At 40.8% G+C, this 13,781-nt stretch overlaps 1 protein-coding gene across 2 annotated transcripts in view; it reads left to right on the forward strand.

Moving 5' to 3' along the window:
* Nucleotides 1-9,927: 9,927 nt before the first annotated feature.
* The window catches only part of ENOX2 (ecto-NOX disulfide-thiol exchanger 2), a 285,542-nt gene continuing 281,688 nt past the window's right edge, over nt 9,928-13,781 (forward strand). Inside the window, exons 1-2 of one of the 2 annotated variants that reach the window (XM_032428212.1) lie at nt 9,928-10,123; nt 11,458-11,517. The gene's annotated coding sequence lies outside the window, so the exon portion shown is untranslated. The remainder of the gene's footprint in view (nt 10,124-11,457; nt 11,518-13,781) is intronic. The other variant, XM_032428214.1, reaches the window with a different exon arrangement.

The following is a 13,781-nucleotide window of genomic DNA, read 5'->3' on the forward strand; positions in this document are numbered from 1 at the left end:
GCTTTTTTAATGTATTGAGTTCATGCACAATATTTTATCTGGAGAAAGGGTACTACATTGTAGCCAAAGAATATGTCAACCATACAATTGAAAAGTACATTGAATTGTATAATTGAAATTTTCTAAGAGAGTAGAACTTAAATGTTCTCACCAAGAAAAAGAAAAGAAAAGAAATACAAACATGTTAAGTAGTAAATGTGTTAATTAACTCAATGGGGGGCAACCTCTCACAATGTATATGTATATCAAGCTATCACATCATACACTTTAAATATCTTATAATTTTATTTATCAAGTATACCTCAATAAAGCTGAAAAAAGTGGGCCTCTGATTTTATTCTGTTTTGAGTTTGTTGAGTTCTTGGATGCATGGATTTGTGTATTTCATCAAATGAGGGACGATTTTGGCCATTATTTCCTCAAATATTCTTTCTGCCCCCTTTTCTCTTTTTTCTCCTTCTAGGACTCCCATTATAATTATGTTGGCCTACTTGACAGTGTTCCATAGGTCCAGTAGGAGTTTACCCTGCCATATGAAAGGCAGAAAGATAACCAATCCCTCTTGACCTCAGCGTACAAACTTCCTAGGAGAAGATGTGGATGCCTGATACAATGCAGATAAACCAAGTCAAGAACAGGCTGTGGAAATTATGGAAAGTTGGCTTCAAGTTCCCTTAGAAATACTGTTTGCAAGGCTGGTCCTTGGGCAGAGAAAAAAATATGGAGGCCTATGTCAGTGATCATCTACCTTTTTTCTATCCCCTTACAATTCATACATACAACACACCATCAGTAATTTTCATTTTGCACTCAGGGAGGGATTCTCATGGAGGGGGTGCCCTATAGCAACATGTACCCCCATGGAGCTTGTTGTATACCCCCTTGTGGGTACTCTCAATCCCTCACAGGTTCAAGTCACTGTTGTAAATGACATAGTGGAAGCCAAACATGTTCCCACCACTAAATCCTTCCCTACATCAGCCTGCACCAAAGTCCAAAATGTCCATCAAAAGTCATTCCTGGAGGCTAAGGTATTTTGAGGCAGCAAGATAAACCAGGGAAAAAAACTTCCACCGAGGGTCAGACATATTTGGGTTCTAATCTCAGCTCTGCCCCTTATTAGCTGTGTGACTTTAAGAAAATCACCTAACCTTTCTGAACATGTTTCCTCAACTGTAAAAAGGGGATAAGAAGAAGAACCACTTTACAGAGTTATGAGAATTAAATGGGACAAAGTTTATAAAGTCAAGGGGCAAAGGTGAGATGTAAATCTTACAAGCTTACTACAGGCAAAGTGGTGGCATGCAAACAGAATAGGAGATTGAAATAAGATAAAACTGGATTCAAAATGTGGCTCTGCTTTTACTAGCCGTGTGACCCTTTTGAGGTTTTTAAATTAGCGTAACTTGTCTTCCTTGTCTGTGTAATGGGGATAAGAAGACTTATCATAAAGGACTGTTGTGAAGGCCCAGTGGGAGAATACAAGTAAAATCAAACCTATGTACATACATTCCACAAATATTTATTGAACATACAGGGAGTATGACACAATGGAGATCAGTATAGCATGGGGAAAGGGCGGGGAGTACTTGAGAAAGGGTGCTCGGGAAAGCCCATTGCTGGCACAAAGAATGTGACAGAAGAGCTCAGCAAATGGGAGTTCCCATCCTTTGTGAAGTTTTCCAAACTTCGAAGTTTTCCAACTTCGACCCAGACAACTTATAAAAGTTTCTCTTCTTTAAGAAGCGTGTATTCACTTTCTTGGGGGTACCGGCTCCCTATTTGCCAGTTCTTTCCTTTCCCCTCAGTCTCCTGTGTTTGCCCTGCCCGTCCTCACCTAAAATTCTGAGATATCAAGGAAATCGCTGGTCTTGATTCAGCAGTCAGCCTCTTGCCCTGATTCCTTCCCTGTATCATGCGTATTTTGTCTGTAGGAATCTTCCTTTCTTTTAACCTTTTTTATGACAACTTTATTCACATATAATTAACAAACTGCTATCACTCCACATCTTAAGCAGCTGGTCTCTTAAGTCTGCTCATAGACCAAGCTGCAAACCCTGAATGCAGTTCCTTTGCTTAACCTTGGGCACCAATGAAACACCTAACCCAAGACATACCCTGAGTGCCTCACTTTGGACTTGGAGTCTTAACCCTAATTTCACACCAAGCCTTTAGCCCTAGCCCCACAGGGAGACCTTAATTCTATCCATAAACTGATCCCCTTTCTGGACTTAACACTTGAGGCCTTAACCCTGATTCAATGGAGTCCTTGGGTCTAGTCACATACTCATTGTCTATGCCTGATCCAAGAGTAAGTACCTATGACTGGTATCTGACTGAGTCTCTAGCTTTGATCTCCTATTGAACCATAACTATGGAAACTGATAAGCCCTCTCATGATACAGAGATCCAACCTATCATCAGACAGGGGCTGTCACACGCTGAGTCTCAAGCCTGATCTACAGACTGTGACCTAACTCTGGGATATACTTAATATCCTACACTGGCCACAAAATGAGTGCTCAGCATAGATACTGACAGAGCTTTAACCCTGACCACAGACTGAGGCTCTAACTCGGTCACAGCCTGAGATTTGATCTTGGAAACCAACCCAGCTACAATTTCCACAGATTTAGCACTAATCAGAAAATGACCCCAACACTGGCAAGAGAATGACTATTAAACTTGGCTTCATACAGAGACAAAAACATGTACAGAGACTGAACTTTAAACTTGGCCAAAGACTGTGCCTTAATCCTGGCCAAGAAGTGAAACCAAATCGACCACAAAACTTGAGGATATATTCTGACCACATCATATGCCTTAATCCTACCCACAGAACCCTGAACATAGCCACAGCCTGAGACTTAACTCTGTTCAAAGCCCAAATTATGAACCTGGCCAGAAACTGGGTTCATAAATCTGACCACAGAATAATCCACTGAACCTGAGACAGACTGAGTCTCATCCCTGGCCACAAATTTGGCCCCTAAATCTTATACCTTCTATCTTCTTAAACTGAGTCTCTGGTCACAGACTGAATTCTTAACTCTCATCACAGACTGAGCCCATAAGCCTAACCTCCAACCTGAGTTTTCACCCTGAAAATAGAACTGATCCTCCCCAAATGGTTAATGACTGAGCCTGAATCTTTGACATGGACTAAACCCTATCTCTGGCTAAATGCTAGCCCCAGACTGAATCCAAGCGCAGCTTTAACCTTAACTCTAGCCACAGACAGATTCCCAATAGGAGGGACTGAACTGCATGCTAACCCTGGGCTAGGACTGAACCCAAGTCTTGAACGTGAATTAAGGACAAAATGAAACAAATACTTTTCATATTCTTTGTGTGAAACCTAGCAAGAGATTTAACCTTAACCCTGAGCACAGAGCACAGATGCAACTCACCAAGGCCAAGATCTGAGCCCTATTCCTGGCCACATACTGAGCACCACTCTGGGATGAAGAATGTAAGTCTTGTCCACAATCTGAGACCCAAAATCTGAACCCTATGCCTGGCTAAAGAACAATTCCTCACACTGCAAGGTTGATTCAAAACCCTCCTTGTATTATTAGGCCTAATAACAGGCTGAGACTGAGCACTAACCTTTGTCACAGACTGAGCCTTAAACCCATAAACAAAGTTCACTATATTAGTGGCCACAGAATGTGTCCTAGCACTAGCTTGAGGTTGAGCAACCAGCCTGGCCACAAACCTAATCCTAAATTGGGAGAGATACACCCATGACACTGGGCACAGTAGAGGCACTAAAAATTAGCACAGACTGATACCAGGATGCCTGCTACTCTAGCCAGAGTCTAAATCCCAAACTGACAACAGGACATGAACACTCTGAACTCAAACCCTGGCAACAGCCTGAGCCTCTAAACTTGAACACAAGCTGGATCCTATGTATTGCCTATTCTCACACTAACCTTATTTGTAGACTGACATGTAACATCAACAACCTATATGAGAAACGTGTTTACACTCAGCCCTAAAACCTTCTTCATAGTAAGCCTTAATCTGGCCATGGGTAACCCCTAAACTCTGGTAAAAGCTTAATCCGATACAAAAATCAGTTGCATCTCTCTCTATTAACAATGAAATATCTGGAAATAAAATTTAGGAAACATCCCATTTGTAAAAGCATCAAAATAATAAAATCCATACAAATAAACTTAATCCAAGAGGTGAAAGACTTATACACTGAAAACTATAAAAACACTGATGAAAGAAATTAAAGCATATCAAATAAATAGGGAAACATCTCTGGCTCATGGATTGAAGAATTAATATTGTCAAAATGTCCATACTACCCAAAGTGATCTACAGATCCAATGCAATCCCTATCAAAATCCCAATGGCATTTTAAGCAGAAATTTTAAAAACAATCATAAAATTCATAGGGAACTGAACAGACAGTTCTCCAAATGGTCTTATACAAATGGCCAACAGGTATATTATAGGCAACTAATGAATCACTGAACACTACATCAAAAACTAATGATGTTCTATACAGTGGCTAACTGAACATAATTAAAAAAAGAAAAAAATGAAAAGATGCTCAATGTCACTAATCATCAGGGAAATGCATATTGAAACCACAATGAAATGTCACCTCACAACTGTAGGATGGTATTATCAAAGGCAAGACATAACAAGTGTTGAAAAGGATGGAGAAATTGGAACTCTTGTACACTGTTGGCTGGAATACAAAATGGTGCAGCCACTATAGGAAGCAATATGGAGGTCCCTCAAAAAATTAAAAATCGAACTACCCTATAATTCAGCAGTCTCATTTCTGGGTATATATCCAAAGGAAATGCAATCAGTATCTCAAAAATAAATTAACATGCCAATGTTCACTGAAGCATTATTCACAATAGCTAAGATATAGAAACAACCTAAATGTCCATCAACAGATGAATGGATAAAGAAAATGTGGTCTATAAATACAATGGAATATCATTCAGCTTTTTAAAAAGAAGGAAATTCTACCATTTGTGACAACACAGATGAATGTAGAAGACACTATGCTAAGTAAAAAAGCCAGTCACTGAAGGACAAATACTGCATAGTTCCACTTTTATAAGGATTCTAAAATAGTCAAACTCAAAGAAGCAGAGAGTGGAATGGTGATTGCCAGGGGCTGGGGGGAGTGAGTATAATGTTTCAATTTTGTAAGATGAATAAGTTCTAGATATCTGCTCCACAGCATAGTGCCTATAGTTAAAAGTACAGTATTGTGTACTTTAAAATATGTCAAGAGGATAGATCTCATGTTAAACGTTCTTATCACAAAACACACACACACACACACACACACACACACAAACAAACAAGAAAATTTCTGAAGGTGATGGATATGTCAGGGCCTTGATTGTGGTGATGGTATTATGGGTACAGACATATGTCCAAGCTCATTGAAAGGTATACATTAAATATGCAGAATTTTTGTGTATCAATTATACCTCAATAAAGCTTTAAAAAAATGGAAGGGCCATTGCCCATGATTTTTGTTCCTTTGACCAGGAAAATAAATTTTTCCATAAATCAAACCACATTTCCTTTTGTGCCTCATTGATATAAAAAAATAGCACCTGAGAAAAAGTAGTGTTAGCTTTTAGAGTCTGTATTTTGAGGAGTATAAGGCAAGGGGATATTTTAAAGGTATTGAGCTAACCAATCAACAGTATTACCACAGTAAACTAATACTATTATTAAAGAATCTATCTAAAAATATTTGATAAGTCGTCCCAAAACTCAATCCAGCTACTGATCATTATAAGCCTCCTTCAAGTATCTAAATAAGCAAAAACTACGTGTATTGTGTATGAAATAATACTGGAATTACATCAACCAGAATGTTAATAGACAAACAAAAGCTTGATCAGATGGCACTAACAGCAGCACTCAGTGAACAGAAACTCTACACCGAGTCAAAACAGGACCACTACCTGCAGAATCAACTCTGACATAGGCCAAGTGGAAGTGCTAACACAGGTCACTAAGTGAGCTGTGCTCTAGCCACAGAATAAGGTACAACATTGGCCACTGCATGAGTTAGCTCCACAGACCATTCCTGAGAGGGGCTATCAATGAAGACAGAACACTGACACTGGCTAAAGCCAGAAATTATACCTTGGGCTTACCCAAATCCTGTTCATATGCATAGTTGAAATCCTGGCCACAATCTCTACACTCATATTATCCATGGATGAAATGCTATCATTGATCTGAGACACAACTCCAGGGCACATCACAGGTAATGACCTAAAATGACAAAAGATTGAATATTAAATTGGCACACTGTCTGTGCCTTAACACTAACCACAGACTGAGCCTAATGCTGGACCAAGAATAAACATTAGCCGTGAACACTAATTGTCACTTTACCCGATAAAAGACTGAACATAAGTCCTATTCAAATTCTTATTTAGCCTTTTCCGAGGCAACAAGATCAGCATGAACAGCAGCCTCTGGCAGAGCCATAACTGGTCTTTGTTGATTTCCAAGCCTAGAAATACAAGTGATTCCAACACTGACCAAAAAACTAAAGTCAAACCTTGAGCTGAGCCCTATCCCTGGTTGCGGTCCATCTAAGGCTGGCCCACAGACAGCTCTGACACTAATTTTAGAATGAGGCCTCTTCTTACATACAGACTAAATCTTAATATTGGCCAAAATTTGAACCCAAATCTTGTATATTGAATTCCCAATGAGGTATAATTCAGGCCACACTGGAATAATGACAGCTTCCAAGTAAGCTTTCATACCAATCAGAAACAGACTCTGATCCTTGACACAGATTGAACCATGGCTATACGTCCAGGGCCTAATGTTGATATCAGGCTGAGCCCTAAATTTGGTTACATGGTCCTCTAACAAGGGATCCACATTGACTTGTAAAGATAGCAACAGACTGACTAAGCCTTAACCTAAGGAAAGACTGAAGCCAAACACATTCCACCTTATAAACCTGAACCATGGCCATAACTTGAACTTTACATTATCCCTTGACAAAACCTTAACCATGGCCTACTGATTGATCTATAAATCCCATCAGACTAACATACCCCAGGCCGTTATTCCACAAATTCATCTTCTTAGACTCAAGTATTTCTTTTCCTGGATATATTTTCAGGCATACTTTCTACCAACAATAGATCAAGAGTCTCACCTTTGTATGTGTAATACACACACACATATACACATGCAATCTAATAAGCTTTGCAGAAATATTACTTGTCACAGCTATGTATTTTAATTATTAATCTTGTTTATTGATATTTCCCCCCCATTAGAATATAAGCTCCAAAGGGAAGGGATGTTATCTGTGTTTTTTCCCCCACTTCTCTATTCCCAACATCTTGAATTATGCCTGGAAAGCTGTAGGTACTCAATAAATATTTGTTGAATGGATGAATGAGTAGTTCCTTGTTACTCTTCTATCCTCTTATTTGACCTCTCTAGGTTATATTCTAGTAATTATACTTTATTTTCTCTTGGTTCATCTATGTGACCATTTCTTCTCAGCTTCCTTTGAAGGCAAGGAAGCTTGACTTCCTCTACCTACTCCTTGAATATAGTTATTTTCTAGGATTCCATACTTACATACATACATACATACAATCTTTGTCCTTTAAAAATTACTATTCTAAACACTCTGAGTGAAATTTAATCCATCTTTGCTTAGTTAATTACCATCTATATACTGATGTCTAGTATATAGACATCAGTTTAGTCTAATGTTTAGTTCCAACCCAGACCTCTCTCCTGTGCTTCAGACCCACACTTCCTTGCAGCCACCAGGTATCTCCACCCAAATGTTCCACAGACTCCTCAAATTTTAAGTGTCCAAAACTTAATTTCTCCTATCCCTCACAAAACTTGTTACTTTTTCTGGGTTCCCTATCTAAATGAGTGGTACAACCACATACTCAATCTTCCAAATCAGAACTTGAGAGTCTCAAGACACTCCTTCTTTTCCCTCACTTTCCATATCCAAATTATCACCAAGTCCATCTGATCATACCATGTCCTTGCTTAAGATCCTTTGACAGTTCTCTGCTATTTCAGGTTAAATTTTGAACTCATTGGTATGGCCCTCTATTCCTGCCTGATCTAGTTGTTTTTTGTTTTTTTGTTTTTGTTTTTGTTTTGGTGGGGGGAGGTGTTCTCTGCACTTCCTCACATTCTTTTTTTTTTATTTTTAAACATTTTTATTTTTTTAAGACTTTGTCAGAGAGAGAGAGAGAGCACAAGCAGGGGGAGTGGCAGGCAGAGGGAGAAGCAGGCTCCCTGACAGCAAGGAGCCTGATGTGGGACTCGATTCCAGAACCCTCAGATCATGACCTGAGCAGAAGGCAGCCGCTTAACTGAGCCACCCAGGCATCCCGCCTTCTCACATTCTTATTCCTCAGTATGAAATATGGTTGACCTCCCTACCCCCAAATACCTTACCAGTTCTTCAAGTCTCACCATTCAAGCATGGCTTCTTTCAGTAGTAGAATGAGTTCTTCCGCTTCTATGGTCCTGTAGAACCCTATGTAGACATTTTTTAGAGCACTTTTTACATTGTATACTCTGTCTCTTCTCATAGATTGTGAGCTACTTGAGGGCAAGGGATGTTTTCTAATTCTGTAGCAATAGTGCCTAGCCCAGAGCCTTGCACAAAGCAGTTTGCTGAGTAAATTATTCAATCCATTAAGTCCTCTTTTTTCACTTCTCTTTTAAATATTTTAGGCAGTTACCTTAGCAAAATGCAATCCCTCTTTGCATTCATTCCACTTGTGAGTCAAAAAGTTGTCCTGATCAGTAAAATTGTAGTAACCCAACTGTAATGATCCATTCAGCTGTAAGGATTCATCTCTAACAAAGAAAAAAAGTCGAACATTAGGAGTGAAATCAACGTTAATAAACCATCATTTTCCTCAACCTTTAAATTGTTTGAAAGTGCTAGATGTCGCCATCTATTTCTTTATCTACCTCTTTTAACACATCTATTACTAAAACAGTAGTTTCTTTTTTTTTTTTTTAAGATTCTATTTATTTAGGGGCGCCTGGGTGGCTCAGTCATTGGGCGTCTGCCTTCGGCTCAGCTCATGATCCCGGGGTCCTGGAATCGAGCCCCGCGAGGGGCTCCCCGCTCTGTGGGAGGCCTGCTTCTCCCTCTCCAACTCCCCCTGCTTGTGTGCCCTCTCTCGCTGTGTCTCTCTCTGTCAGATAAATAAATGAAATCTTAAAAAAAAAAAAAAGATTCTATTTATTTATTTGACACAGAGAGAGAGAGAGACAAAGAGAGACAGAGAGCAAACACAAGCAGGGGGAACGGCAGGCAGGGGAGAAGTAGGCTCCCTGCTGAGCAAGTATACATTTCCCCCAGAACCTCTGAAGTGATTCTAATGCAGATGGTTCACACAGAACACACTATGACAGTTTTAAAGGACCAGTTATTCTAAGTTTATCAGAGCATAAATAACATTTTTTTAAGTTTTTCAATCAAAACTCAATGAGAATTTTAAATCACGACATAAAGTGCTTCCGCTAAAATGCTAATAGCTTAACCAATAGTAAAATAAATCTAGAACCTTCATCTACCCCCACAAGCACAACCCCATACCCCAAGAAGGGAGATTCTGTAGGGCACTACACTACAAACTACAACACCCACAATACCCTCCCACGTCTGAACTCGGGGGATGATCGGACTGGAGGTAGGAATTGTGGGTATACAGAAAGAAGTGCCTCGACTTCATCTCCCACAATCCTCTGTCTTCACTTGAGTCTCTCCTCCAATGCCAATATTGGATCCCCCCAGGAAGAACGGCCTCCAACGGCCTAAAACTACATTTCCCATGAGGACAAGGGATAGGGCCTCCGGCTTCCCTGGTGACCAGTAACCAATAGGAGACGCTGAAGCAGTCGCGATGTGGGTGAGAGTGCAGCCCCGGGCCTAAGTGCCGGGCCTAAGCCGGCTAGCGCAAGGCGGGGAGTTGAGAAGACAGTTGCGTGGCGTGGGGCGCCGCGAGTGCGCTGTGCTCTCAGAAGCTGTTACGCCGGCCCGATTTTCCGCGGCTGTATAAGGAGTAGCCCTTCGGTAGCCGGGGAGCTGGAGGTCAGAGAGGCAGAAAGCCCGAGCGGCTATGGCTGGGGACTGTGGGACGGAGGGGGCCTAGCGAGGAGGGTGCTTCCGGGCCGCTGTCTTCAGCGCCTAACTCCGCCCAGCTCCGCCTCTGCCGGGGAGGGGGTGTCGGGCCTGGGAGTCGGGGGTGGGCTTTTGAGCTCTCCACGCCAGTTTCCTCGAGCTTCGAGCCTCGGGAGCGCGCCCTCTCTTCTTTTTCTGCCTCGCCCTCTCTCTTTTTCTCCTCACAACACCATCGTCTCTCCCCGCTCCCGTCCGGTGCCACCTCAGGGATCTGAAGTTAGGGTTCTCGACCGGGGTCTTCCTTAGGCGGCGTCTGGACTCTCCTTTTTACTACTTGGAGGAGTTGGGTGACCTCTTTCCTCTCTTCCCTCAATTTACATTTCAGATTTGGACACACACCACTCCCAATGCACACACTCCCCAATTCCCTCTGGGGGCGTGGGAATTCCCCGCCACGCCCAGGGAGTGACTTTTTGCCAAATTTTCACTTTTTGCTTCCTTGCTGGTGGGATAAAGGTCGCCGCCCACTCTTTATTGGCCCTTCCAGCCACCCGCCCCTTCCCTGACCAGATCTTTGGAGTGGAAAGGGTTTCTCCTCAGTTTCTAGAAGGCGTGGGGAGCAGTAGATAGAAGAAATTTCGCTTTTGAGAAATATGTGGTTAAGGTTCAGTGCAGTGTTCTGGTGAGAGTCAAAGGCAAGTTAGACCTCTTTTAAAAACCGAGCGCTTTCGGGGTTTCCAGCACGGACTGATAACAGCACTAATACAAAGATTTAGGGGGCACACCGACTGCGGAATAAAGTAGACTGTGCGAAACAGACTGTATCAATTATTTTATTATTACAAAAGCATGCAAAAAGTGTGTAATACTGATGTGGTTGGGAGTTGATCTATGGAAGGTTAAGCCTAACCCTGGAAGTGCTGTAGCTTGACATTGTTGTCTGTCTTCCAGACTAATCCTGGTAGGCTTTGTGGAGGAGGTGAATTTTAATTTCGGCTCCAGAGGAGTAAAGAGGATTTGAAATGGGCAAAGAGGAGGGAGAAAATGCCTTCTGGTACCGGGATTGGTATCTGAGAAGGGCAGATAGAAGAGGGACCACTTTTGTGAAGGGTGGGTATGCCTTGACTCGAATAAAAGGTGTCATCAAGGAGAGATTGGGAAAGAAATAGTGTTGGAAAGCTTGGGGTCATAATAACAAGATACCTTAAAGCATCCACATAGTTTGGATATTATTCTATATCTAAAACTAAAGACAAAAAATTAAGATTGGGTGATTTTTTGTTTTTTTTTTTTTTTCATCCTAGGGGAACCTGATTTGGGATCATTTCTTGGAGAACACAAAGAAGTGTGGTGGTATGTTCCAGGTGTGAGTTTAATTTAAACCCAAGAAGAACTTTGTCTTATAGACTGTTTTGTTAGTGGCTATTCTTAGCTACACTCTATAGTTGTCATTTTAAAGCCTGGTGCCGTAAATTTATTTTCTTAAGAAATGTATTTGCTGCCCTTATGCATCATATTATCTGAATTGTAGTCATTTCATTGGGTAACAATAATGACTATTTATTGAGCCCATGTAATGTTCCAGGCACTATCATAAGCACTTTGTTGCAGTATCTTAAGAGTCTTATGAAGTAGGTAATATTTTTCCCAGTTTTCTAAAAGAGAAAACTAAAAGGCAGAGAAGTGAAACAATTTACCCAAAGTCACATGGATTGTAAGGAGTTGAGTTGGGGTTTGGATGTATAGATCTCTGGCTTGAAAGCCCATGCTCTCTCCACCATGGTTTACTAGTCTCACTGTTCACTTTTGTTCTTGACTTTCCATTTGTGGTAAGGAAAGATTATTGTGAAGTATAGTTGATCATCCTGGCAGAAACCCAAATGATTCACTTTTAGTTTCTATGTCAGTATGTGTATGCTGTAAAGTAACTGCCAAAACCAAATTAGCTTAACTGCTATTGCAGCCGTAGCTAATTGTGTCTGCCAAAACTATAGTCAGTATGGCTATTTCTGAATCAGATAAATTCTCTTTAAAAAACATGTCTTACATGTAAGCTACCTGGACCTGGACAGTACTTTAGGTTTTGTTTTATTGTAGCTTTTGTTTTAAGTGACTTCCTAGGTCACTAGGTCTCCTCCGTGACCTTTGCTCACATGGAGTGTTCAGAATGCAACAGAGTATGAGATGTGAGCTCTCCCTAGGTCTAGCTGGGGAGGTGTATGCCCATAATTCTGAGATAAAGTGTAGTGTAACAGAGACAGGTACAAAGTGCTATTAGAAGGGTAAAGGAAGGAGTGTCTAACTGTAAGGGAAAGTCAGGGAGAAGGCTTCTGTAAGGAGGTAACCTGACAGGTCTTGAAGGATAATGAGTTTGCCAAGCAGAGAACAGTAGAGGGGAGGCATTCCAGATTAGAAAGAGCAGTCTGTGAAAGACATGTAGCTATAGAAGAGCAAAGCATGTCCATTCAATATTTAGGAATTCAGCATGGCTAGGGTACAGATTGTTTGGGGAAAGGAAGGTTTGTAATGGTAGAAGAGTCTGGAAAGATAGGTTGGGGCTCTTTTGTGAAGTACCTTGAATGCTGTGCTAAGAAATTTGGATGTGCTCAGGACACCTGGGTGGTTCAGTTGGTTAAGCGTCCCGAGTCCTGATCTCAGCTCAGGTCTTGATCTCAGGGTCGTGAGTTCAAGCCCTGCCTTGGGCTCTATGCTGGGCATGGAGCCTACTTAATAATAATAATAATAATAATAATAATAATAATAATAATAATTTTTTTAAAAAAGAAAGAAATTTGGATGTGCTCCCATAGGCCATTGTTTTTCACTGTAGGGTGTCTGCCCGTGGTGGTTATGTTGTATTCCCACAAACATTTTAAGTTTTAGTAATTATATATTCTGATGTGTCTCATAAAAGATAAAACTGAACTATGTCATCAATCTAAAGTTATGCAGGAAATGGCTTAGTAAAAATAGAAAGTGAACAAGTTTTATGTTGATTTAAAGACAAATATTAAGTAAATAATAGTACATGTGGTATGTGAATATGATAATACTCAAATAAAATTTGGGAAATAGTGGTTGTAGGCAATAAAAAACATTAAAATATTTTAGAAGAGGAGCACCATAATGAGGTTTTTACTTTAGGATGCACTGGAGTGGGGCCTGACCAGTTAGGAAGCTAGAGATAATGAGGACCCAAAGGAGCTTCATATGAGAGGAGGGAACAGATATAAGAAACATTTAGGAGGTAGAATTAGTAGGACTTGGTAGAGGTGACTATTATTCTATCAATGCCATCAGAATTATTTTTAAAAGTCTGTATGTCACTTGTCTGTTATCCTTTATATTCTAAGATGCACATATTACTGCCCAAATCAGGCTATGGACATATATACATGAAGGTATCAGTGGAGGCTGTTTTCACGAATGGGTTTGGATTACACACAGGCATCTTCACTGCCTTACTGAGTGTCCTTGACAGCAGTGGCACAAATATTCAAGGCACTGGTAAGGAATATGAGTATGATCTGTGACCCTTAGTCATCTGAGGAACTCCTCCTTCAAGACTCAGTTCAAATATCAATATCTCTTTGAAGCCTTTCCTGCAACTCTCCCCACCCCCACCACC

This window comes from Phoca vitulina, unplaced genomic scaffold, assembly GCF_004348235.1.
Source record: "Phoca vitulina isolate PV1807 unplaced genomic scaffold, GSC_HSeal_1.0 scaffold39, whole genome shotgun sequence".
In the NCBI taxonomy this organism is placed as follows: Eukaryota; Metazoa; Chordata; class Mammalia; order Carnivora; family Phocidae; genus Phoca; species Phoca vitulina.